Genomic DNA, 24,348 nt, shown 5'->3' on the forward strand with positions numbered 1-24,348 from the left:
GAGAGGCTGCTTGAAGGTGGGCACGTGGAAACACATCTGGTGGGACTGCCGGGACATCAAAGCCTTCTCGGTCGGAACTAAAGGTGGAAATTATAAAAATATTTCCAGAGGCGGAATTCTTGGGCGAAAAAGTATGGTTATGCGGAATCAAAGATCAGGCAGCTAAGAAATTCAGGAAATCACAATGGAGAGGCTTCATGGGTCTACTCATACCTGCTTGGGCGACAATTGCCCAAAACTGGAAAAAACAAGAACCCCCTCAAATATTCACTTGGCTCCAGAAAGTATGGACACAACTGACCATGGAAAAGTTAACACACACAATACAAGGAACGAAAGAGACCTTTGCAAAGGAATGGGGAGAGATACTCGAATATCTGCAATCAGATTACATGGAGCAATGGTGCCCCCATAATATAAGAATATCGGACATATTGAGAACATAGACATGCACAGAAACGAAGAACTAACGAGAACCTTCCGGGGTAGGAGGGGGGTGGGAGTTAGGGGGAGTTGGGGAACGGCCAGGGGTTCCCATTGTTGTAACTGAAAATAATAAATAAATCTTTACAAAAAAAAAAATATATCAAAGTCAACATCCTGCCAGCTTGCTTCGTAACTTGCCTTACGGCATGTTTTTACGGCTACGTCGTAACTGTACAGACATTGCCAATTTTGCCAATCTTGGAAAAAAGACTGCTAGAACGTGGGTACCCCAAAAAACATATAAAACATTCCAGGAAGAGAGCTCGATGTATCAATCGAGACTTGCTACTACTACCGAAGCATGATACGGGAAAAAAAAGAGAAACTAGTATGTGTCTCAACATTTTGCCAACATAGTGATGCCATCAGAGGCATCATACTCAAAAATTGGCGCATGCTTCAGGGACTAGTATGCCAAAACGCCTGTATGCATTCAAAAAAAATAAAAATCTGAAACAAAAGATGACTCGCGCCAATAGAACTCCACAGAAAACTCATGCCATCAGAGATACCAGTTTTAATCCAGTTATGGGACATTACCCATGCATTTCATGCGTCGCGTGTACATTTTCTAAAAAAACTATTTCCTTTAGCTCACAGAATAAAAGGTGGGATCTTCGTACTTTCACAACTTGTAGGAGCAAGAATGTCATTTATGCTATCCGGTGTCCCTGCCAGCTTTTGTACATTGGAAAAACAACCAGAGAGGTGAGTACCCGCATCAATGAACATCGCTCAAAAATTAAAACACGGAACCTGAATGCACCCATGGTGTTGAGATGGGTCACAGTGCAGAACAATTGGAATGGTTTTGCACACAAAAAGTATATGCTCAAAATCAGATCCAATTGGTAAAAAATTTGAATTATAAAGAACAATTGTGGATTTTCAATCTAAAAACGCTTACACATGGCTTAAATACCTTGGAACCCTGGCAGTCAAGTAACTAATTATATCCACTTGGTGTATACGGCCTCACTTTTCAGCTGCCTTAAACTTGTTCTGATCCAGCCATGCATGTAGGGAGGATGGGCTTCAAGTTCTGGGGGCCGCGACCTCTTTCCCAATTAGGACCCGTGTCCTTTTTATAGGGCACACTCTAGATCTAGGTGGCTCTGTTACCAATGTAAGTAGTGGGCCGCCTACTAATTCCTATGCCAGTATTGTCGGCAGCCCATTGTGGAGAATTCACTTTTCAACCATATATGCTTTCCATTGCCATCCCAATGTCTCTGTGTAATTCAATATGGACTAACAGCCCTTTGGAGTTTAAAGCGATGCAGAGCCACATTAGAAATCAGCACTTTGATCAGGACTTATTCACCTTATGCTAGCTAACATGCATAGCTCCCAACCTTTTTTGTCACCAAGGCGGGTGAAAACACCTGATTTTCTTTTTGGCGGGTGAGAGGCCCATAGAAGTGAATGGGCGAATGAGGGACTTGGCGGGTGATTCATCTGCTTTCAAGGCGGGTGACACCCGCCAAAAGCGGGTGAGTTGAGAGCTATGAACATGTCCAGGTTGTTGACAGAGCCGTGTCTTTATTTAAAAGACAACCACGTTCCAAATAAGTTCCCCGCCCTTCAACCTCATGTGGCACTGCTACCCAATTCCCTAATTAGATCAATATGGGCAGGTCAAGCACCATGACCTTCTTATCTCTTTGAATATCCTCTGCAACAGCTGATGCTGGGTTACAGTGTAGGCGTTCCCCAACACACTTACACGACGGCTAAGAGAACGACAGATTGCTGTTGGTTTCACATACACATTTTTTCTGCACTGCTACTTTGCACGGCGAAGAAAATAAATACTAGACCGGAGTGCAACTGCTCCAGTTTAGTAACACGAATCTTTGGGGCATTTTCTTTTCCTCTTTATACATCATGCTGTGTTGCCTAGGTAGCACGTACAAACTCCTGGTCATGTGATAGAATGCAACATCACATGCTCGAGCAGACGCTATTTCAACCCCCAGTGGGATTAACAAAGCGTTGCCGAGTTTCTCGTCTGCCGGAGCTCGTTTTGGTCCCAGACGCTCATTCGGCGGGCGCGAGTGGAACAACATCTGTCTGTTTCAGGTAAGGGCTTTTACCTATACCAGGAGAGTTGCTTTTCAATCTTAGATCCCGTACCATCCAGGGACTATATATATACTATTACAACAACTGAGGGCTCCAGCCTTTCACTCTGAACCTATGAGTTAATCTAACAAGGTTTTTAGGAGCCGGGGACTCAGTTAGTCCACTTAGAGAGGGGGGCAAATAATCATTGGGACCCTATATGGTAAAATCAGTGCGAATTAATGTTTTAACCCTTGCCTATCTGAACTTGTGCAGCTCCGTGATTAGCGTTCTTGTTGCTTTTCCACCTAGGGTCGTGGAACATCTTTTTGACCCAGTCCTGGACATCCACAGGCGCCAGTACAGCCACCCTCTGTGTTGTGTCATCAATTTGTGTAGAAATTTATTTTGTTATAAACTCTAGACCTAGGTAAATAGCTAGCACCTGGATGTGTGCATAAAATATACTAATTTACAGGGGCGTGGCCTGTTGGGAGCTCAGCAATTTTATGAGCACGAACCAACCCTGGGACGCTCTTAATTAGAATATACGAGCTGACCCAGCCAAAAACAAAAGGAAGCCATGTACAGTCTTCCTCCGCTGAATGTCAAGGTCAGTCACCATCTTTTTAACATTTGGCTGGATGTATGCAGTAAGTTTTAGTACGAAACAAGGGATCACAGTTAGGTCCCTTGCACCCTCTCACATCAGCCGGGCCATCCCTCAGGTTCTATAGCTGGGTTTCTTATTTACAAATGTTGTAAATTGCAGATTCTTGTGGCCATCAGTTTCTGTACACTTTTGCATCATTCTAGCCAGTCAGTGTCAGCAAATTCCCCATGCATACAAACCCCAAATTGCGGGTGTCGGTTCTGTTTATAACCTGGTTCCACTTGACTTGAGGACATCAATTCTTTATGGTAGCACTTTCCCTGTCTGATACCTAAGGTCCACCCCAAAGAGTCTCACTCGGGGTGAGAGCAGGTTGTTGTTTTGATCTATCACTAAAAAAAATGTAATGATGTTATATATGTTTTTTGATTTGGTTTTAACCTATATCGTTTCATGTTGCCATCAAAACAAAGGGAATTCATGAGCCTGCGTTTCCCTTTTTCTTCTTTTTCTTTTTCTTTTCCTCCTTTTTGTAGAATGTAAACTTATACTCCTGATGAAGACGTCGCTACACTAAAGCACACACGTTGAAACCGGTTGAGTGAAACTTTCTGATGAGGTCCAGAGACTTCTGGGACCCATCTCAACTTTTCGGCCACTTGCAGTACCTATTGTGGCCCCACATATTGACCCAACATTATTTCTATAAATAATCCTTTCTGATGAATTATATGACATGGTTTTTTTTATAGATTTTATATTGTACACCAATTGATGTTTGGTATGAGTGGACTATTGTATGATGGATGCATGTGGATGAATGCTTGAACGATTGACTAGTGTGAATTTTATTACTTAGATGTGTTCTTAAAGTTTTTTCCTGCGATGTAAATTGTTGCCGTAAGTGCAGATTAAAATCATGATTTGATTCATATATTTAAATTGTATCAGGTTCAATAAAAATCCTTGATACCAAACCTTTGAATTATATCCTCAGGATTTCTTTCTGTGATTGTCCTATGCTGCACAACATGTGCATCAGGCGTAATGTTCCCCTGCCCCTTAATGAGGACATGCCACCCCCAGAAGAGGACGACTCATTACCTGCGGGTACTGTGCTCCCATGCAAGGAGCAGGAAGAGGATAGGGATGGACGCCTGTTTTGGCAAGAACTGATTGGCAATTTATTTTGATCACAATTGATATGCACTTGCTATGCACATCTGTATATAGTCCTATCATTTATTAAACAGGTGCACACAATAAGGAATGTCCTAGCCTTGCTTTAAATGAAAACTATTTAATGTGGAAATGTTAACTGGCCTTCCCCAAAACACCATTCGCCTCACCAAGAACCATCCCTACACACACGCCCCCAAAACCCTCTCAAAACACCCTATCCAAAATGCTCCCTAAAAACCCTCCCCAATAAACACTGCAAAAACCATCCCCAGAACACCCTTGAAGTGTGGGACAGTTACTTTTGGCACCTCTTGGGCATGGAGTCCTGCTCCTTGGCAGTGAGGTGGTGCTGTGAGTGGTGCCTTGGGATGCTGGGTTGGGAGCCCTCTCTGGGGGTTACAGAGGTGGAGTGCTCTGACCTCTGGGCCCGAATAAACTGCAGGATGAGCACTGATTTAGTGTTTATGCATAGACTGAGTTTGCCTCTGTGTTCTCCTGCGCTCTTTGACCTACTGAGATCATGGCAGCTGTGGCAAGGCCGAGAAAACTGGACATCCTGCGGCTACACCCCTACAGGCAGTCTTGCATGGACTGCATGTGTTGAAGCTACGGCCCACCATGTCATGTTCAGACATTTAGTTCCATCCACATTGTTATGTGGAAGTCGGGTTAGGGTGGGGGCGGGACCCAAGGGATGGAAAGTGACAGGGAATGGGAAAGATTTGGGCAGTTACAATAAAGTTTGAGTTGAGGCCGAACCTATCCGTGTGGGCCTCCTTATTGTCAGAAGCCGTGTGCATGATGATACGGCACGACTGTATCCTTTATTATTTGATGGTTGTAGCTTGCTCCAATCTTAGATTTAGGTTTAGGTTAGGTGTTTTTCTCACCCATTTATAGAGTTTAATAAACACCCTTGAACTGTGATCACTTGTATCTGTCTTTACTGTTGCCACCATGAGTTCCTCAGAAGGGAGACTCCTATTCCACAACCAGCCCCCTCACAGTCACAAAAGTGAAAGGCACCATGGTCACGGCTGTGGACTTGGAAGGTCAGACAATCACAAGAAAAGTGTCACACTTCAAGGAATGCTGCAGTGAAGTGACTCCCTGGGAATCCTCAGAGGAGGAATGGGAAGGCAGTGAGGACACATGGGGCTTCATTACGAGTCTGGCGGCAACCAGCCGGTTTTTCCGGCTCGGTTACTGCCAGACTTGTATTACCATTCTGCCTCTGTGACTCCCGGAATTACCAGGGCATTACGACCCTGGTGTCCCGGGAATTCCGGAGGCGTAATTCCCCATTCCCCATATCCCCATTCCATTGAGATCAATGGGAATGGGGAAGTGGAAACACCGGCACCTTCTCGTGATGGTGCTGGTGTTTCCACGTCCACCTGCAGGCAGGCGGTGTTCAACCCACCAGGTCAGACCTGGTGGGAACACCACCTCCCGCCTGCAGGACTCGAGATCGGGTGGTGGCGGGTTTACCGCCACTGTAATTTCCGGCCCGCCCAACCCGTAATGAGGCCCATGGGCTTTGGAAGATTCCGATGACCAATACTGGGCAGATGAGGAAGTCTCAGGCGGTGAGGTCGCAGATAACGATGGTGAGTGGTTTACAGACAAACCCCCACTATACACCCCAGTCCTGCCAAAAGCAAGCAGCCCCGTGCGGGCAAAGACTATACCCATAAGACTCACTGAGGAGATGGGCTAGTACCAGTGAGTGTTTAAAAAGGGGGAAGGTTGTCATGTTGAGACATTTAGTCCATCCACATCGTTACGTGGAAGTCGGGTTATGGTGGGGCGGGACCCAAGGGAGGGGAAGTGACGAGGAACAGGAAGGAGTTGGACAGTTACAATAAAGTTGGAGTTGAGCCAGACCTATCCGTGTGGGCCTCCTTATTGTCTGAAGCCGTGTGCATGCTGATACGGCACAGCAGTATCCTTATGAGCGCTGCTCATACTGACACACCAGTTCCTCAATAGATGCCTGCCGCCACTCTATGGCACCTAGCCTCACCCATGCAGGTGCCATATTGTGGTGGTGCTTGTTGAGGGTGTACTTGGTGCATGCATGTGCACACTGCATGTTGGCCTGCCAAGGTGGCTTGTTATTGTGGGAGCGGTGGGGCTTTACTTGCCGACATGGACTATCGTGGCACACATGGGTGCTTCTCATGTTTCCATGTGTAGGCATGCACGTTTCACCTACTGTGCATTACTACATTTCCCTGCCTTCCCTGGCACATTTGCGAACTCACTGTGCATTTTCTGTGATTGCCACGTGTTTGCCCATTCCGTTGCCCATTGTTCATATCTCTGCTGGACGATGCATGCTTTTCGCCATAGCATTCACATGTATGTGGGGTCAGATAGACTTACTTGCATTGCCATGGGTCCCTGCTCTGGCCTCTGCACTCCCGATCCCCTCTAGGCCCTCCATGTGGAGGATGAAGCTGGCCTTCACCTCCCACGGCATGAGGATGAGGGGTTCCACAGTGCCACCTCTTCTGGTGGCACTCTCTATCCTGGGGTGTATGGCAAGGCTCCAGACACTGCACTTGAAATCATTCCATCGCTTGCGACACCCTCCACATTGTGTGCACCAGTTCCCACCGCTCCCACCTTATCAACGAGACGGACCCCCATATCGCCACCTTCCTCTGTGCAGATCTTCCGCTGTCTGCTGCCAAACAGCTCCTCCGTGTGAATGACAACCTCATCCACCAGGGCGTTCAGCTCAGATTCACTGAGTTTGGGCCTCCTTAGCCTGTGGTCTGGGAGGCGCCCCTTATGATTTTCCTGGGACATAGTGATCCTGGATGTTTGCTGTCCGGATGCCAACAGGAAATGGGAGATTCAGAGTGGATTGAGTTTTTCAAGATGCCCACCGTCATGCTTTCTGTTCCGGCGGTGACATTATTTTCAGCCGGCAGTAATGCCGCTAGCAGTATTTCTACAGGCTGTAGTAACGGTAATACGGTTGTATTGGGGTGGTATTAATGCCCGTTAAACATTGTCAGCGGTAATACCGCCAGACCGTATTACTGTTACTGCCAAGGAGGGAAATGTCTTAGTTTATGGGAGAATTCATTTACATGTTTCGCACCTAATCTCAAAGTGAGGGACTTAGTGTATTTGTGCTTCCATCAAAGGATGTGTACGATGCACACTGAAGGTCTTTCGGTTCCCATTCAATGTTCAAAGTATAGATCTTAGGCATGACATCTTCCCCGGTAAACAAAGCAACAGGCCCTTTCTGAGAGTAGATGCTGCAGGGGTCAAGGGAGAGATGCTGAATTTTGCAATTTTAGTTTATTTATATTTCATTTCAACACTTGGGGTATTCCCATCTACACCTTACCGCCTACTCGCTTCACGGATTGTGGATTTCCCCAAACCTCACAACCATTCTTCCAGATACGCCACCGCTCAAGGTGGCACCTGGCACGTTTCAGACCTGCTTCCTGAGTTCACAGCTGCTGGGTTCTTCTCTCCACTCCAGTGCCCTTTTCTAGGTTTCTTTAGGCTTCCTCTTACAAGCCGTCCCACTGCACATATGAGGCTTTAAAACCCCCTGGGGTGTCTAGCAATGCTGATGTTATTCAGCAGAGTTTAAAGGCCTCTTTCCAGACCGTGTTCGATTGTGTTGTATAACCATTTAATGCCTCGTCTCATGTAGAGCACCAGTAGCTAATGTGCATGACTAGGCCTTGTCTGATGGTCTAGAACTATGATTGTGATAACTCTTAGTTATCAAATGTTGCAATGAAGGTCCTTTAACATCACTGTGCTTGTCCAACTTCATCTATTCATTGAATTCCACCAGGCTGGATTAACACAGTGGCTTTAATCTTGTTATACTGATTTTAAGCATAAAATGAGAGAGAGATTGTCAAATATGTGGCGCGTAGGAGCTATGTTACTTTAAAGGGGGAATGCAGTAAACAGTCTTACTGTCAGGAGACAAGGAACTGCCTGGTCTGCATGGCATAGATGGAAGAGAAGTCTGGTTTGTCTTCTCGCTTCAGTCCTAACATTGCACCAGTCTATTACTAGAATTCTCACTCAATACAACGGTCTAGTTGATTTCCAAGATGGCGCCACGTTCGGTGTGCATCGGACCCAGTCTGAGGGATAGGATTTAGGGAGCAGAGCTGGTGAGTCCTGCGCGCGGCTTCACTCGTGAACACAGATGCTCCTGTTCCTTTCCCTCTCCTTGTTCTTGCTTTGTTTTTCCTGGTTTACCCTGCCTTGCTGCCCTTTTACTGCTCTCTCTTTCCTTTCTCTCAGGATTGCGCAGTGCTCCTTTGACCTTTTACCCGCCTGCCTTCCAGCCGTTCTCCATATTGTTGCTGCCGCTTCTCCGCGCAGCTTTGCTTTGCCCCTGCCTGGGTTCCTGAAATGCTTCCTTCCTGGCGATTGCTGCTGTCCATGTGGTGCACTGCTTCACTCCAGCCTGGGTTTCCCGGAACTTGTTCCTAAAAATCATTCCAACTGCAGTTCTACTCTGAAGTAGTTTGTTTGGTCTCCCTCTGACCCCCAGAGGGTTTACATAGGGGTACACAACCCCCTGTTGCCAATCAGGGGTTGTATACTTCACAGGGATCCTTTCCTCGGCCTCTACTGCGGCAGCGAATCCTACTACAAGTCAGTGCTCCCTCTCATTCATAACACTTACCAGGACACTCAGCAGATTAACCAGAGAAGCTCTGCAACAGTTGAAGAGTGTGATGATGGTAGGATTCGAGTTCCAGTGGGATGTAGCATGCAAAGAAGTGCATGATTACCTAAACACTGAGCTGTTCAGAATCTAAGAAGATGTACACCAAAACAGCTGCCACAAATCTCGGGAAAGGACTCAGGAGTGCTGGAGTACCTTTGGCGCTGGAGAGACTTCTGTCAGTACAGCAGCTTGTTCTGTGAATTGAAGAACTGCACTTCCACATATAAGGGGCCAATCAAAGGCATCAGGGTCCCCCACCATTAAGATAGTGCCTGGTCCATGAGCAGGCTGCAGCGGGGACTGGGTAGCTGTGACGAATCCTTGGATGTTGTCACTTCTCCCCGAGGGGGAAACTCTTCCCATGAGGCCAGTGAGGTGAGGCTGATACCCGATCGTCCCCCTAGGGGTGTTACTCAGCAGGAGGATCTCATGGTGAGAGACTCCCCCTCTAGGGACAGGGACGACCATCCAAGTGAAATGCGGTATGCCAACCCTTCATCACCTCTACTCACCTCCTAGATAACACCCAATTTAATCGAATACTGCCTGTATGGACATTTTGTTCGATTTGGATGCTACCATTTTTGTTGTGGCTGAAAATACCGAACATGAGGAGGTGGGGGCTGCAGGGGTGGCCCCTGCTCCTCATGTTGGGTATTTTGGAGGCTTGGAGTGCGGGGGTATCCCCCGGGCCTTAACATTGGTGTCAGGGGTCAGAAATTGCTCGGGCTCCCATTTTTTAATGAACGGTAAAAACTGAGGCCCAAGCAGTTACCTAGCATGCAGTCCACCCACAAACAAAACGTGCAGTTTGCGGGCAGACAACCCAGATCCACCTCCAACACATCCTCCTATCCCTTCACTCAACCCTCTGTAGCCCACACTTCCATTTGTTTCTGTAGCACTGAAAACCCAAGACTAACTGAGATGAGGAAGAATAGGGGTGAGCTTAGAACGATGTCCGTAGAAGATACTGAGATGAGGAAGAGTAGGGATGACTGTTGTCATGATGCATACCCCCGGGCATCCAGACCACGTCCATCAGCCCCGGGAGTAGGCATCATGTCGCCTTGAGAAAACCCAGCAACCCCTGCTAGGGGTTGTCTGGGTTCAGTCCTGGCACCTATGGCGCCAGGCTCATATGGGACATCAGTCCTGGCGCCATATGTGCCAGGCTCATAGTGCACACTTACCTGATGCAGACCATGCTGCAAGAAGATCCAAGCCTGCGTGAGGCCTGGAAGGGACTACTTTACCTTAGGGACTATTTTGTTACTCGGGTGTGGTCGGGGAGGAATACCTACCTGGGACTACTTTGGAGGCTATTTAAACCACGCCCGAAGAGCAGCACATGCTTTGCGTTATTCTGCATCTAGCAGCGTAACGCTCACCGTGCCAGCAGCAGCATCCAGCCTTCTGCCACACCCGCCTCGAACCTGGATCACCTAGAAAGAAGGAAAGAAGCAAAGATTAGAACAAGAGTATTACCTGATTTCTTACCTGATTCCGGATTCATCGCATCTTCAAACCAGAGGAAATACTTTGTTTTAAACGCATCACCAGCAGCAGGGCCGTGCCAAACTCGCGGTTCCACGCAGCATCTCTTCGATCCGCCGCTGTCTCTATCTTTACATCGCCGAATCCCAGCACCTAAGGGGGACAAGAAACAACAAGGTGAGCAGAGAGAACAGACAGAGACAATCTCTTTAGCCACTATATGCTTACCTGATTTTACCGCCGGAGGTATAATTCATCAGCACGCCACATCTTCTTATGCCGCACCTGTAAGATAAGGAGAAAGCAGCAAGTTTAACCCTTGGCATTATTCACCGGACAGTGTTGGGTAACACAGACTTTTACCGGAGCACTTTCAGCTGTCAATCTTCTTATTGGGTCAAAGCTGCAAGATAAAAGAGGAATTGGACAGGAGTGAATTCCAGACATATTGAACTCTTACGAACTATATACTTACGGCTCTTCGCCAGGATCTTTTGGAGTCAGGATTCGTCTACAACTCTTCCAATATCTTCAAGCCAGTGAAGTAACTGGTCATCAACGCGCCCCTGCGTGCTTCGCAGGATGGAGGGCGCATCCTTCAAGAATATAAGGTGAGATTGCTGAGAGGGCGCTTCAGAGGGGATTAGTGGGGAGGACATTGGGGGTGCTATAACGTGAATCCACAAGTGGCTAAACCCATCTCTCCACTTGTAGGAGAATATTTCTATGAGCCAAGCAGACAAGATTAGGAGGGCAGATCCAGTCAGTCATCGCTGCACTACGCATCACGTGGGTGGAGGCCACAGCAGTCCGGGTCCGCGTAACACTGTAGAAGGAACTCCCTGGAAAGTACTGGGATGAGTAGGACATGGCGAGCAATGAGGACTCCTCAGGAGAACGTACATACACGTTTATTTGTTTTGATAGTTGGAAGATAAAATCCAACAAAGGACACATAAAAGCGAGAAACCCTCCCTGGAGGAACCACGAGCGAGGAAGCGTTTCAGCGGAGCACCGGGAAGAAGCCAGGGAGCGCAGCGGGAACAAGGGAACCGAGACGTCCTTGTTTGCTCATGCAAGGAGGAACAGGATGGAAGCCTGGCCAGGAGAAGGTTCGGGTATGAGAAGAATATGGACGGTGCATACAAACGCTTATGTGCATGTGGAAGGAAGAGGCGCACTGTGGGAATGCCGCAGCACGTCGGAGAGGCAGAGAAGCCAGAGAGAAGACGAAGCCAAAGCTCAGAGAGCCCCAGACCAACCGGAGGAAGCCAGCAAGAACCCAAACGGTATCTGGGTTGCTGGAAAAGTTGGTGAGGGTGCCAGGGAACTGTGGAAATCTCCAAGAATACTGAGCGGGGGTTGGGAAAGAAACCCGAATACAGGTCTGGGACCTGTGAGGAACCAGGAATGACACATGGACACAGGAAACATGGACACAGAAACTTATGATTTTGACCATAAACTTTTACTAACAAAAGAAAAGGGGGTTGGAAAAGGCCTCTCTGCCTCTACTCTAAAAGATATTTTCCTACCTCAAACAAAACAAATGGTCGGTCCAATGTCAGAATGTCCGAAGCAAAACGTCCTGTGTCCAAAGTACTATTCTGGCCCTCACATTTTAAAAATCAACTCTAAGGTGAAAAGGGAATTGTCCTTGCTCTTTAAAAGTGTACAAATGTTCAAAAAGGAAATGCGTAACTCCAACACAAAAAGTTCCAAAAGGAAAGAGTTCCTTGTTCTAGAGGGTGGTTCCCTTCCCCTGGATTTCTCTTCACTCTGTTTTATATTCAAGAATATCAGTTCCTTAAGTTTCTCTTGATCAACGACACAACTGGCACCCAAAAGAACTTGGCTGCTATTTTGTACCTTGTTGGGATATCTGGTGCACTCGACTGTCAGGTTTTCTCTCTTCTTTAATATGTTTCCAGAGCCATTTGCTAGTCCCGATGTATGTATTTTACACATTGTTCAACTTACCCATGCCTGGTATGCTTTCCTGCCAGGGCTTTCTCCTAAGAACACACTCATAACTTGCATCTGCCTTGTATGCTTTCCTGCCAGGGCTTTTTCACATGAACACGCTCTTCGGGTGACCATGGAAGTTCATCTATCATGGTATAGATGCCGACAACCTGCATAAGTAAAACTAAACACCCATCACGTCACATGAATGGGAGCAATGCACAGGCCCAACACAGGCACCATGGCATTCTGCCTTGTCAATCACAGGCCCTGAACGCGAGGAGTGCTGGCTGTGAGCTGTGTGCATGATGTATCACAACAGTGTCAGTACTCACCACAGGAGCGATGGAGGGTACTCAGGTTGGGTTCTGTTGTGTAGTAAAACCAAGATCAAGATTGATCCAAGTCTCCTCATGAGAGGGCGATCATTATAATGATATGCCCCTCTAGCTAATGAGAGATAGAGGAGTAAATCATTTGAAAGAGCAGGAGAGCCAAACACTGTCAGTGCACCAAGCTGTAAAAACAGGAGAGGAACACAAGTCAACAGGACATTATGTAAATGATAGCAAAAATAACTGCTACAAGAATAAGGACTAACCTCCAAATGGACACTGCAATCTTAAATTGGGTGTAACTCATATGTCCCCACCCTTGAGTCTTCCACAAGTGAGCAGCTCGACGCGTCCAGAAGAAGGGGTAGAACGAGTAAGAATCCAAGGTTAAAGGAACAAACAAGGAAAAAGGAAGGGTAATAAGGGACTAAACCCGGGCAGCACGAGGGACGCACTAGTGACGGGTTGATGCACAGTTAGATGTTAACAGAAATGTGTCTAAAGTCCTGTGCATACGAAATATCGTGCTTGATGTTTCCCGTGTTATGTAGAAGGAAGTAGTTCTCATGGAAGAAGGATTACAGGGGCAATTGTTCACTTGGTGCAGACAGTGAATGAAAACAGTTCCTACGGGCAATTTCAGTCCGTGGGACAGGCCAAGGTCAGAGTTATGCAGACAGTTACCAAAGACGATTACGGAAGGCAATATCAGTCCGTGGGACAGGCCGAGGTCGGAGTTACAGGTAGGTAATTCAAAAACACAGGAACAAAGCTTCAGTCAGTACTTACAAAGATCAGAAGCACCAAGCAGGATGTTGGCAATTCCTTTAAGTGATTCAGCAGAGGCAGTGCTTTTGCACCAACACGGAGCGCCAAGTCATGTGACTGCCCTAGGATACCGAACGTGCAGCTGTGGAAAGCAACACTGTCGGGCTGCATAAGCGTGTAGCTTTACGTGACCATGGCAACCTCCAGCGGAGATAGAAGGAGTGAGACAGAGACCGGGAAACACAAGACACATCTCTATGATCTTGGGATTAGGCAGGGGAAGACGGACCTGGATTCATGACCGACAGAGCAAATTCACACCCTGATTGAATGACTCCATATGCAAGTACTGGAATGGTAAATCATGTTGTGTGACCATACTTGTGAAATGCATGCACAGATGGTCTATCAACATGCTGTTGTAACAGGCAACACATCCACAGTGTACTGTGACTGACACCTATGACCTTTGTCCTTGCAGGTGACTCTGGATACTGCCTGCTTCCATGGCTGATGACACCAGTGCGGAACCCACAGACGCTGCAGGAGGTTGACTACAAGAGGCACACATCCGGTCAGACTCTGCATTGAGCTGAGCTTTGGCCTGTTGAAGGCTCATTTCCGGTGCCTACATGGCTATGGAAGGGCCCTAGTGTACAGGCCAGATAAGGCCAGACAAATTGTTCTTGCCTGTGTTATGCTGCACAACATGTGCATCAGGCGGAATGTTCCCCGTCCCCTGATGAGGACATGCCACTGACAGAAAAGGAGGACATGCAGTGAGCGGGAAGAGGGTAGGGATGGACGCCTGGTTCGGCAAGAACTGATTGACAATTCCTTTTGATCACAATTGATATGCACTTGCTACGCACCTCTGTATATAGTCACATCATTAATTAAACACTTGCACACAATAAGGAATGTCCTAGCATTGCTTTAAGAGATAAACTATTTAATATGGAAATGTGAACCGACCTTCCGGAAAACAACCTTCCCCTCGCCAAGAACCCTCCCTACACACACTCCCCAAAAACCCCCTCAAAACACCCTACCAAAAAACCCTCCCTTAACAGCCTCCTCAAAAATCTTCTCAAAACTTCCTCCCCAAAAACCCTCCCTAAACAACTCCTAAACACCCTCCCCAAAAACCATCCCCAGAACACCCCTGAAGTGTGCGACAGTTACATTTGGCGCCTATTGGGCATCGAGACCTGCTCCGGCTCCTTTGCAGTGAGGTGGTGCTGTAAGTGGCGCTTTGGGGTGCTGTGTTGGGAGCCCTATCTGGGGGTTACAGAGGTTTAGCACTCTGACCCCTGGGCCTGGATAAACTGCAGGGTGAGCATTGATTGTCACGCCTTTCACATCACGTACCCATAGCATAGCTACACCCAGGTACCCCAGGCAACCCCTCTACCTTGAGTCCTCCTGTGTGCATCCAGCGGCAGCATATTGTTGTCAGGCGTTCTGTTTTTCCCATTTCAGACGGCCTGTTTTCACACCGTATTCGGCGCCCATGGCGCCTCTGGCCGCAATGGAGAATGCGGTTACCATGGGGACGGGGCACAAACTATCGCTGCGCAACGTGGAACCAATCACGTGACCACGCAAATCACGATCACGTGATTGGAACGGGACGTTCATAAGGAAGTCCCTCACTCACAAATTACAAATTTGCCTATCAGCTGTTCGCAACAGTTGCTATGCGGCTCCTCTGCCTTGTTATTTGGATCTCTTTTGATTTCCAGAATCTTGCTTCATCCCCGGACTGCTTCTGCCTCACATTTTGGAACATTTCACCCGGCTCTGCTAACGACTATGCTTTTTGCTTACTGGACTGCGCTTGGATCACGTTTGGGTTTGTTGAACTCATGCAAGGTTATCGGATCACGGACTGCTTATCGGATTGCCTCAGTCTAGCTCTCATTACTACTCCTATTGCAAGGAGCCTCTGTCTTTCTCTGCAGGGACCCTTCTACGGCTCCTTTCCTCCTAAGCTTCCTGGCAGCCCTCTTGTGTCCCTTTGAACAACAGAACTTTGTTCTACTTGCCGACCTAGATCTGCTGCTGCTGGATCCACCTTCCTGTTCCCTAATTTCCCCTTGCTTTCCATAGCTCCCCCCCAGGTGTAGAGACAGAACATCTTTACAGCACATCACCACCCTCATTAGGTAGGTGTTCATTGTCTAGTTTGTGGTATACTGTTGTTTGCATACATTATTAGTAGTTAATCACTGCCTTTCTTTGCAGCGGTCTGGGGTCCTGTGTTCCTGCTCTCACCTACCTGTGGCCCTAATAACCGGTCAGCGAGTTTATTATAATCTCTCTGACTGGTGCTTCGGGACAGAGGTTTTCATAGTCCACGTGGTTGCAGTTCCTGACATTGATTTAGTGTCCCAGCAGAGGCTGAGATTGCCTCTGTGCTTTTGCGCTTTATCCTGTACTAAGGTCATGGCAGCTCTGGCATGGCCGAAGGCACGGGACACCCTGTAGCTACACTCCTGCAGGTAGTCTGGCATGGCCTGTATGTGGTGAAGCTGCCACTCTATGGCATCTAGCCTCGCCCATACAACCACCATATTGTGCACAGGCAATGCTGGTTGGCTGTGTGCAGAGTTTGGGCTCAAGCAGAGTGGAAGCCCATATCCTGCTCCTCATCCGCCCCTCCTCGTCGGTGGTATGGAGGTAGCCAGTGCCATGATAGACTGGTGGCTGCACTGCCCGTGATGGGGAGGTGGGTGTGCTGGTACCCTGATGATTTGCAGCCAGAGCATGGACAGTAGCAGTGTGTTCCAAAATAGGTGCTGGCTGTTGCGTGGCAGTGGCGGCTTTGGTGTCAGCCGTGCCGCCTGCTTGGTCAGTGGAGGGGGCAGTGTACTTCGCTGTGGGGATAGTGACATCCTCCAAACCTGCTGGAGTTTTCACTGCGGTGGTAGGTGGTGATGGGCTTAACGCCCTGATCCGATGGCTGCTCCCGCTGCCACGGGCTCTGGCCTGTGCAGGCATGGAAGTGGATGAAGTGCCAGCAGTGGAGGGTCCAGCCTCGTCACTGTCCATTTTAACAAACTGGAAGGTGTCTCACCCGCTAGTCCCCGGGGGTCTCTCTCCCAGGTAGCCAGGGCACAGCCATTGTCTTTGGATCCAGAACCTGGGGGTGCACCAGTGTGGGAGGATCACCTGGGTGAGGGGTCCTTGTTGTGTGATGCAGTATCCCCTAATAACCCCCTTCACCACCCTACTAGGTAGGCTATCTGTGGGCTGAAACTCCGCCTCATCCCCCTTCCCTTCATGAACACTGCTATACAGACAACCCGTTCGGGGAGAAAACAGACTAGTACCAGAACAATGTACTAGACATTTCCCATTAACATGGTCAGACAGAGTCAGGAAATCCCCGTTAACGACTCACACCGGATCTCCATTGAACTTCCCCACACGGGTAAAAGGTGGAGCATGAGAGCACACTTTGAGCGAGGCAGAGCACACGAAGGAGCAGTTTCTTCCAGGCCACAGCTGAATCGATGGAGAAAGACAACAGCTCGAGAAGAGAAAGGGAGATGCCCTTGAGCTTTTCGATGAGTGATAGTTATACTCTTGAGGATTTTAAAGCAGCACGTGTAAAGCCAGGAAGTGAAGCAAGAGAATCCTATTCTGTGTGTCCGAGATACCCAGGGCCCTCCTGCATGACTGGCTGAGTCAGCGAGGAACAGCAGCTGCCGTGGTATCGTCCTTGGCTTCCGGATCAAAGCCGAAAGCAGAACTTACCTTCCCAATCTACATTACTTAAACTACCTTGAGAAGGAACCTTTGCTGCACTGAGCGTGTAAATCTTTGTAGTCACAAGATCCAATGAAACTGTCTTGCTGCGAAGTAACTAGGAACTCCTAACATGTTTATTAGTATAGGCCCTTTTTATTTTGACAAGACTCCACTAGGACTGTTATTTTTACTTGATTAATGTAGCTTTCTCCCATCCTTGGATTTAGCGTTAAGTAAGCGTTCATCCAACCCATTGAAGTTGAATAAACAACCTTGAACTGTGATCACTTGTGTCTGCCTTCACTGTTTGATACCATGACTTCCTTACACTGTGGATTGTGTACCTGTTGGGAATAGAATTATATGCTGTCAGTCCTCTTGCAGACATGTCTGCGGGCTTGCAAGACACTCATGCAACATGGTGTGTGTGTTCCATTGATGCACATTTCGTTTGACCATACCAATGGTGAAAGGTGCTATACAAATGATACAATACAATTATTGGGCTGGGTGGTATTGGTCGAAAGAGTGATGCTTCTACTAGGTGGTGGTAGTGCCTGCTGAGAGTGTACATGGTGCATGCATGTGCACACTGCCTGTTGGGCTGCCAAGGTGGCTTGTTGTTGTGGGTGCGGTGAGGCATCACTTGCCGACATGCACTATCGTTGCACACATGGGTGCTTCTCAGTTTCCATGTGTTTGCATGTACGTTTCACCTACAGTGCAAGTGCATTACTACATTTACCGCCTCTCATGGCACATGTGTGGACTCACTGTGCAGTTGCTGTGATTGCCATGTGTTAGCCCATTCCCTTGCCCATTGTGCACATCTCTGCTGGGAGACACAAGCATTTGGCTACTGCATTCACATGTACAAGGGGTCAGATAGACTTACTCTCATCGCCATGGGTTCCTGCTCTGGCCTCTGCATTCCCGATCCCCTCTATACCTTATATATTGAGTATCGAGCTGGCCTTCTCCTCCAACAGCATGAGGGTGAGGGGTTCCACAGTACCAACTCCTGTGGCTGCACTTTCCCTGCTGGGGTGTGCGATGAGACTCCAGACCCTGCACTTCAATTCATTCCATTGCTTGCGACAGTCCTCTGCATCATGTGCAACAGTGTCCACTACTGCCACCTTCTCACTGACCGACCCCCATATCGCTGCCTTCCTCTGTGCAGAGGGTGCAGAGGTCTTGCGCTGCCTGCTGCAAAAAAGCTCCTCCATCTGCATGACAACCTCATCCACCAGGGCATTCAGCTCATATTCAATGAGTTTGGGCTTCCTTAGCCTGAGGTCTGGGAGGCACCCCTTCCATTTTTCCTGGTACATCGTGATCCTGGATGTTTGCAGTCCGGATGCCAACAGGAAATGGCATATTCTGAATGGATTGAGTTGTTCAAGATGGCTGTCGCCATGCTTCCTTTTCCGGCAGGGATGTCCTGGCTGTATTTTTGCCGGCTGTGGTAACTGTAATATCATTGTATTGGGGCGGTATCGCCCATTGAGCATTGTCAGCAGTAATACCCCGGACAGTATTACCGTTGGTGCCAGGGAGGGTTCTGCATACCGTGATCCCGGCGGTAATGGTAATACTACCGGGTGGAATTACCGCCGTAATAACGCCAAACACGTGCTGAGGGCCAATGTCTTCGCTTATGGGAGCATTCATTTAGATGTGTCGCACCTAATGTGAAAATGAGGGACTAAGTATATTTGTGCTTACTGTAAAGGATGTGTAGGATGCACACTCAATAGGCCCTTTCTGAGAGTGGATGCTGCAGGGGTCAAGGGAGCGATGCTGAATTTTGCAAGTATTGGTTATTTCCATTTCATTTCAACAGTTGCGCTATCCCCATCTGCACCTTACCGCCTACTCGCTTTGTGGATTGTGGATTTCCCCAAACCTCACAACCATTCTTCCAGATACTCCACCACTCAAGGTGGCACCTGGCACGTTTCAGACCTGCTTCCTGAGTTCACAGCTGCTGGGTTCTTCTTTCCACTCCAGTGCCCTTTTCTAGGTTTCTTCACACTTCCTCTTACAAGCCATCCCACTGCACATAGGAGGCTTTAAAAATCCCCAGGGGTGCCTAGCAATGCGGATGTGATTCAGCAGAGTTTAAAGGCCTCTTTCCAGACCCCATTCGATTGTGTTGTATGACCATTTCATGTTTCTTCTCATGTAGAGCATCAGTAGCTAATGTGCATGACTAGGCCTTGTCTGATGGTCTAGAACTATGATTGTGACAATAACTTTCACAGTTATCAAATGTTGCAATGAAGGTCCTCTAACATCATTGTGCTGGTCCAACTTCAACTATTCATTGAATTCCACCAGGCTGCATAAACACGGTGGATTTAACTTTTATGTACTGATGCTAAGCATAAAATGAGAGATAGATTGTCAAATATGTGGCAGCTGAGAGCTGTTACTTTAAAGGGGGGAATGCGGTAAACAGATTTACTGTCAGGAGACAAGGAACTGCCTGGTCTGTATGACATAGATGGAAGAGAAGTCAGGTTCGTCGTCTTGTTTCAGTCCTAACAAGGCGCCAGTCTACTACTAGAATTCTCACTCGACACAATGGTCTAGTTGATGTCCAAAATGGCGCCACGCTCGGCGTACATCAGACCCTTTTTGAGTGACAGGATTTAGGGAGCAGAGCTGGTGAGTCCTGTGCGTCGCTTCACTCGTGAACCTGAATGCTCCTCTTCCTTTCCCTCTCCAAGTGTGACACTGACACAAAAAGTACAATTTGAAAAAACGTTATTCAATCTTCAGGGTTTGGAAAAACTCCTACGTTTCCCTATAGGTGGGATGGGAGTAATCTCGAACATCAAATAATAAATGAAACAGTCCTAGTTGAGCCGTCAAATCAAAATGGCCTTTACTCATAAAACTTAATGCCTGCCCTATCTCGTATACAAAAAGTGAGTAAAGGGTAATGTGTGTGCAAAGAAAAGTCAGGCTTATAATATAAAGAATAGAAATGGCTGAGTCAGCTCTCCTCCTCATGTTGGACAGCATGGAGTAAGGCAGTCCTCATAGAAAAGATGACACTCTGGGTCAGGTTCTCAAAAAAAAGGCAGTTCAAAATGTGGATCAAGGCCCACTTGGCATTCCACGTTAAAGTCTCTTTTCCCAGCTTTCAAAACACAGTTCAACAAAAGAAAGTTCACTTTGGTCTCCCTCAGTCGGGTTCAGACCTTTCAAAGAAAAAGTTCAACAAAAGGTTCTTGTTGGTCGGGCTTCGACCTTTCAAACACAGCACTTGTAGGGAGGGGTTCCATTCTCCAAACTTAATTCACATCCTTTAGGGGTTCCCTTCCCTTAACTGATCACACTTCCGGTCTCCTTCAGTCAGGCTCAGACCTTTTCTTAACGTCGAAGACTTTCGAATGTGCTTAGCTTTTACTGTAGACCTCCGCAGGACCATTTCGACTTTCCCTTCAATCCACACTCTCGTGTTATTTGCCCCAGTGTCTCTTGGTGTGGGTAGTTCAATGTCTTAAACACAAAAGTTCAACATTCACCATCTACTTTCCACTTTTTCCCCGCGGTTAACTTTGATCACTTCCCTTTTATAGTTCATTCACTTTATCGCTTTTTAATAAAAATATTTCACATTTCATGGTGACTTTCGAATGGGCTACTTTCTTTGACCACACCACTCTGCCACTCATTATCACTGGCTTTACAGCTATCGGTTCCTCAAAGTTCAACACAGGTGTGCCTTCCTGTACATCTCATCCATACGCCTGCAGCCTTCAATTGTGCAATATATTGTTGTAACTTCAAACTTTGTTTAGCACACGCCGGCCTTTCATGTTGCACGCCAACCCACTGGCTTTGTGCATTCCTTTCTTGTCTTTTTAGTTCGTATTCACAAGTCAAGTTTAATACCAGAGGCTATGCCTCGCCTCCCCAACTCTGCTATTCACCCGGGAGGGACCTGGCATCCTTGAAACACAATGCCGGTATGGTCTTCTCCACATGTATTTCACTGCCTGTTGGAGGCAACAACCTTCTGCAGGGAACTCCTGGGGTCCTTGACCCGTTGCTCTCATCCCTCGGTCTGTCACTCTGCTCCAGTAGGTTCACCTTCGCCCCAGAAGTTCTGCTCTTGCTTGTGTTCCACCGTGCTCAGAGTGTGTCTCTAGGTTCCGCCTTCTAACCGTGTGGGGAGATCTAATTGGTTTCAGATATATGAACCTAGGGTCAAGTGCCTGACTTTGCCTGACCCGATTAGTGGGACATGTCCGATGAGATATACAAGGGTTAGCTAGTTACTTCTCTGCACAGCTTTGCTTCGCTCCTGCCTGGGTTCGTGGAACTCTTCCTTCCTGCGGATTGCTGCTGTCCATATGCCGCCCTGTTTTGCTCCAGCCTAGGTTTCTCTGAACTTGTTCCTAAAGGTCATTCTGACTGCAATTCTACTCTGAAGCAGTTTCTTTGGTGTTTTGTTCCCCCGGAGGGTTTCCCACGGGGTACACAACCTTCTGTTGCCAATCAGAGGTTGGATACTTCCCAGGGATCCTTTCCTCAACCTCTAGTGTGGCAGCAAGTCCTACCACAGGTCACTGCTTGCTCTCATTCATAACACTTACTCCAAATCTGAATGGGCATGTCTCTGCTTTGACTCACAGTATGCATTAAATAAGTTTATAAGTCAAATGTGCAGGGACGGAATGGTATCCTTGTGTATAAGAAAATATTTTTAGTTAGAAGGCTGTTACCACAATAAGCTCTGTACATATGTTAAGATATATATTGGTTTGGCAATTGTTATGGAGCAAAGGAGGTGTGTTGTGGCCTGGTCCTAATGCCTTACACCCACATCCCTTATGCAGGCATCCTGACCAGGATGTTGTGACCAAGCCGCGTGGCCGCCACAAAGACTCAGAACAAGTTCAACAAAAAGGATTTATTAGGGGTTGAACACAAAGTTTGACAGGTACAAACATTCAAATGATTTGTCACAATGGCAAATCTTGAGTTCAAATACCACTTTCCCAAACCCAAGAAAAATGTCTCCTAAACAGTCTCTCTGGGTCTTACCCCAGAATCACTCCCATTCATTGGTCTCTGATCCTCATTCTCTTCCTTACAGGTCAATTTCGACTCTCCTATTTCCTGGTTAGCATGTTGTTACTTTCAGCTCTTGGCTCCGTACAGGCCAGCCAGTCCGTATGATCCACAGGATCTCCCAGGGGGGGTTAGGGGTGCAGCAGGCTCGGGGGGTTCTTAGACTGGAGCAGTAAGGAGGAGGAACGGGTTGCTGAATAATATGTTAGCAAAGCTGTGTCAAGAGACTGGTTTGAAATAACCTGAGTCCTTGCTACTAGTGTTCTTTAGTATAAGAAGTTCCCCAAACAGAAAAATAGGGTTCAGTCCATACAAAGTCCTATAAGGATGGTCTATGTGATTACTTGCATCTTCTACTGTTAAAGCAGTGTCTAATGACTTGCATATGACAGGCAACATACTATTAGAGTATGTAAAGTTCTTAATCTCTTCATTACGTCTCGCCTACGATCAGGTTAACACTGCACTGCCAAGAGGATAAAATGGCCCTGCCCATTAATTACAGCCCAGAGACCAAGTACTGATTAAGCTCCATCACTGGAAGTCTGCTTTGGTCCCCAGGTGGAAGGGCTCCTATGTTGTCCTCCTGACATCAGACTCAGTCATTAAGCTCCAGCAACATCCAAAATGGGTCCACATGTCCCAGCAAAAGGGCAGTAGCCCTAGCAGATGGAAGTGTCGGATATTTGTAGGAACAAGGATAAAATTGAATAGGTCAAATAGAAGGGGGGGGGGGAATCACCTTTGCACTCTCCTTTGCATCCTGAGTTCAAAGAACAAATCGATACAAAGCACTCTTTTTCGTACCCTATCTTGACATTTTTATATTAGGTACAATGACATACATGAATTAGATTCTTCACCCAATTTTTCTTACAAAAACAAAAACACACAGAGCGTAATAACACAAGCAAAACCAGTATTGAGATCAAAAGCTACTGCATCGAATCAAGGAATAGATCTTTTATTGCCATTGTCTAGTAAATGGCATTCTGGTAAAAGTGACCGAACATATTACAAACAGTATACAAAACAACAAACAAAATTCTTTTCAAAAACAGTGACGTTGCACTGTGAGTAAACAAGGTGCGTCTACACCGGGGTGTTTGCCGTCTTGGTGGGCTAGATGAGCCTCGTGTCTATCACGGCATTCATCAGGATGAGGTCTGTATGTTAGGGAATCGTGGAGTGCTGTGAACAGGGAAAGGAGAACCGTTTAGGAGAGGGCTCAAGTGAGAGTGATGTAAAAACAACTACATTGTCTGGCTGTATCATGTATGAAATATCATGAAGGGTAAACAGCTTACCTATGTGGAGGAAATTCCACCAGGCATTTGGGTGGGTGATCGTCTCAGGTAAAAATCCCGACAACGTTTCTAAAGTGAAATAGGAGGTGACAAACTTAATAAAGTCTCCTCTGGGTATAAACTAGACAGGGAGTACCAACGGGAATGAATAAACATGTATAGTGCTTCTAAAGATCGTAAAGAGCTTACCTCTCAATGGAGGCATGGAACTGCGGTGGATAAGTAGAGTTCACAGTCCTACAAAAAGGACAATGTGTAAGTAATCTGATATTGCATCAAAAAGCACATATGCCGCGGGCGCAGCTACGAATGCATACCTTGTGGTTGCAAAAATCTGCGACGCGAGCGAGCCGTGTTCTGTGCAGGCAAGGTGCTGCAGCGGTCTGCGAGGAGTGCTGAGTCACTCCGTGGCCGGAAAGGCATGAAGCTAAGTGTAACTAGACGCCCTTCCTAAGAGATAGTTCTTTATGTATCGGCGGCCATATTGGAGTGACACATTTCGCCGTACACGCCGATGGTCTAAAGTCCGCAGAATTGTCAAAGATGTAAATA

At 47.3% G+C, this 24,348-nt stretch overlaps 1 long non-coding RNA gene across 1 annotated transcript; it reads left to right on the forward strand.

Moving 5' to 3' along the window:
* The first annotated feature begins 2,421 nt into the window (after window positions 1–2,421).
* On the forward strand, window positions 2,422–3,893 carry LOC138481383 (uncharacterized). Its single transcript, XR_011274235.1, has 2 exons — window positions 2,422–2,568; window positions 3,700–3,893. It is a non-coding gene; the product is annotated as an uncharacterized lncRNA (long non-coding RNA).
* Window positions 3,894–24,348: the final 20,455 nt, after the last annotated feature.

This window comes from Ambystoma mexicanum, chromosome 5p (genome assembly GCF_040938575.1).
Source record: "Ambystoma mexicanum isolate Mex_15411 chromosome 5p, UKY_AmexF1_1, whole genome shotgun sequence".
Lineage (NCBI taxonomy): Eukaryota > Metazoa > Chordata > Amphibia > Caudata > Ambystomatidae > Ambystoma > Ambystoma mexicanum.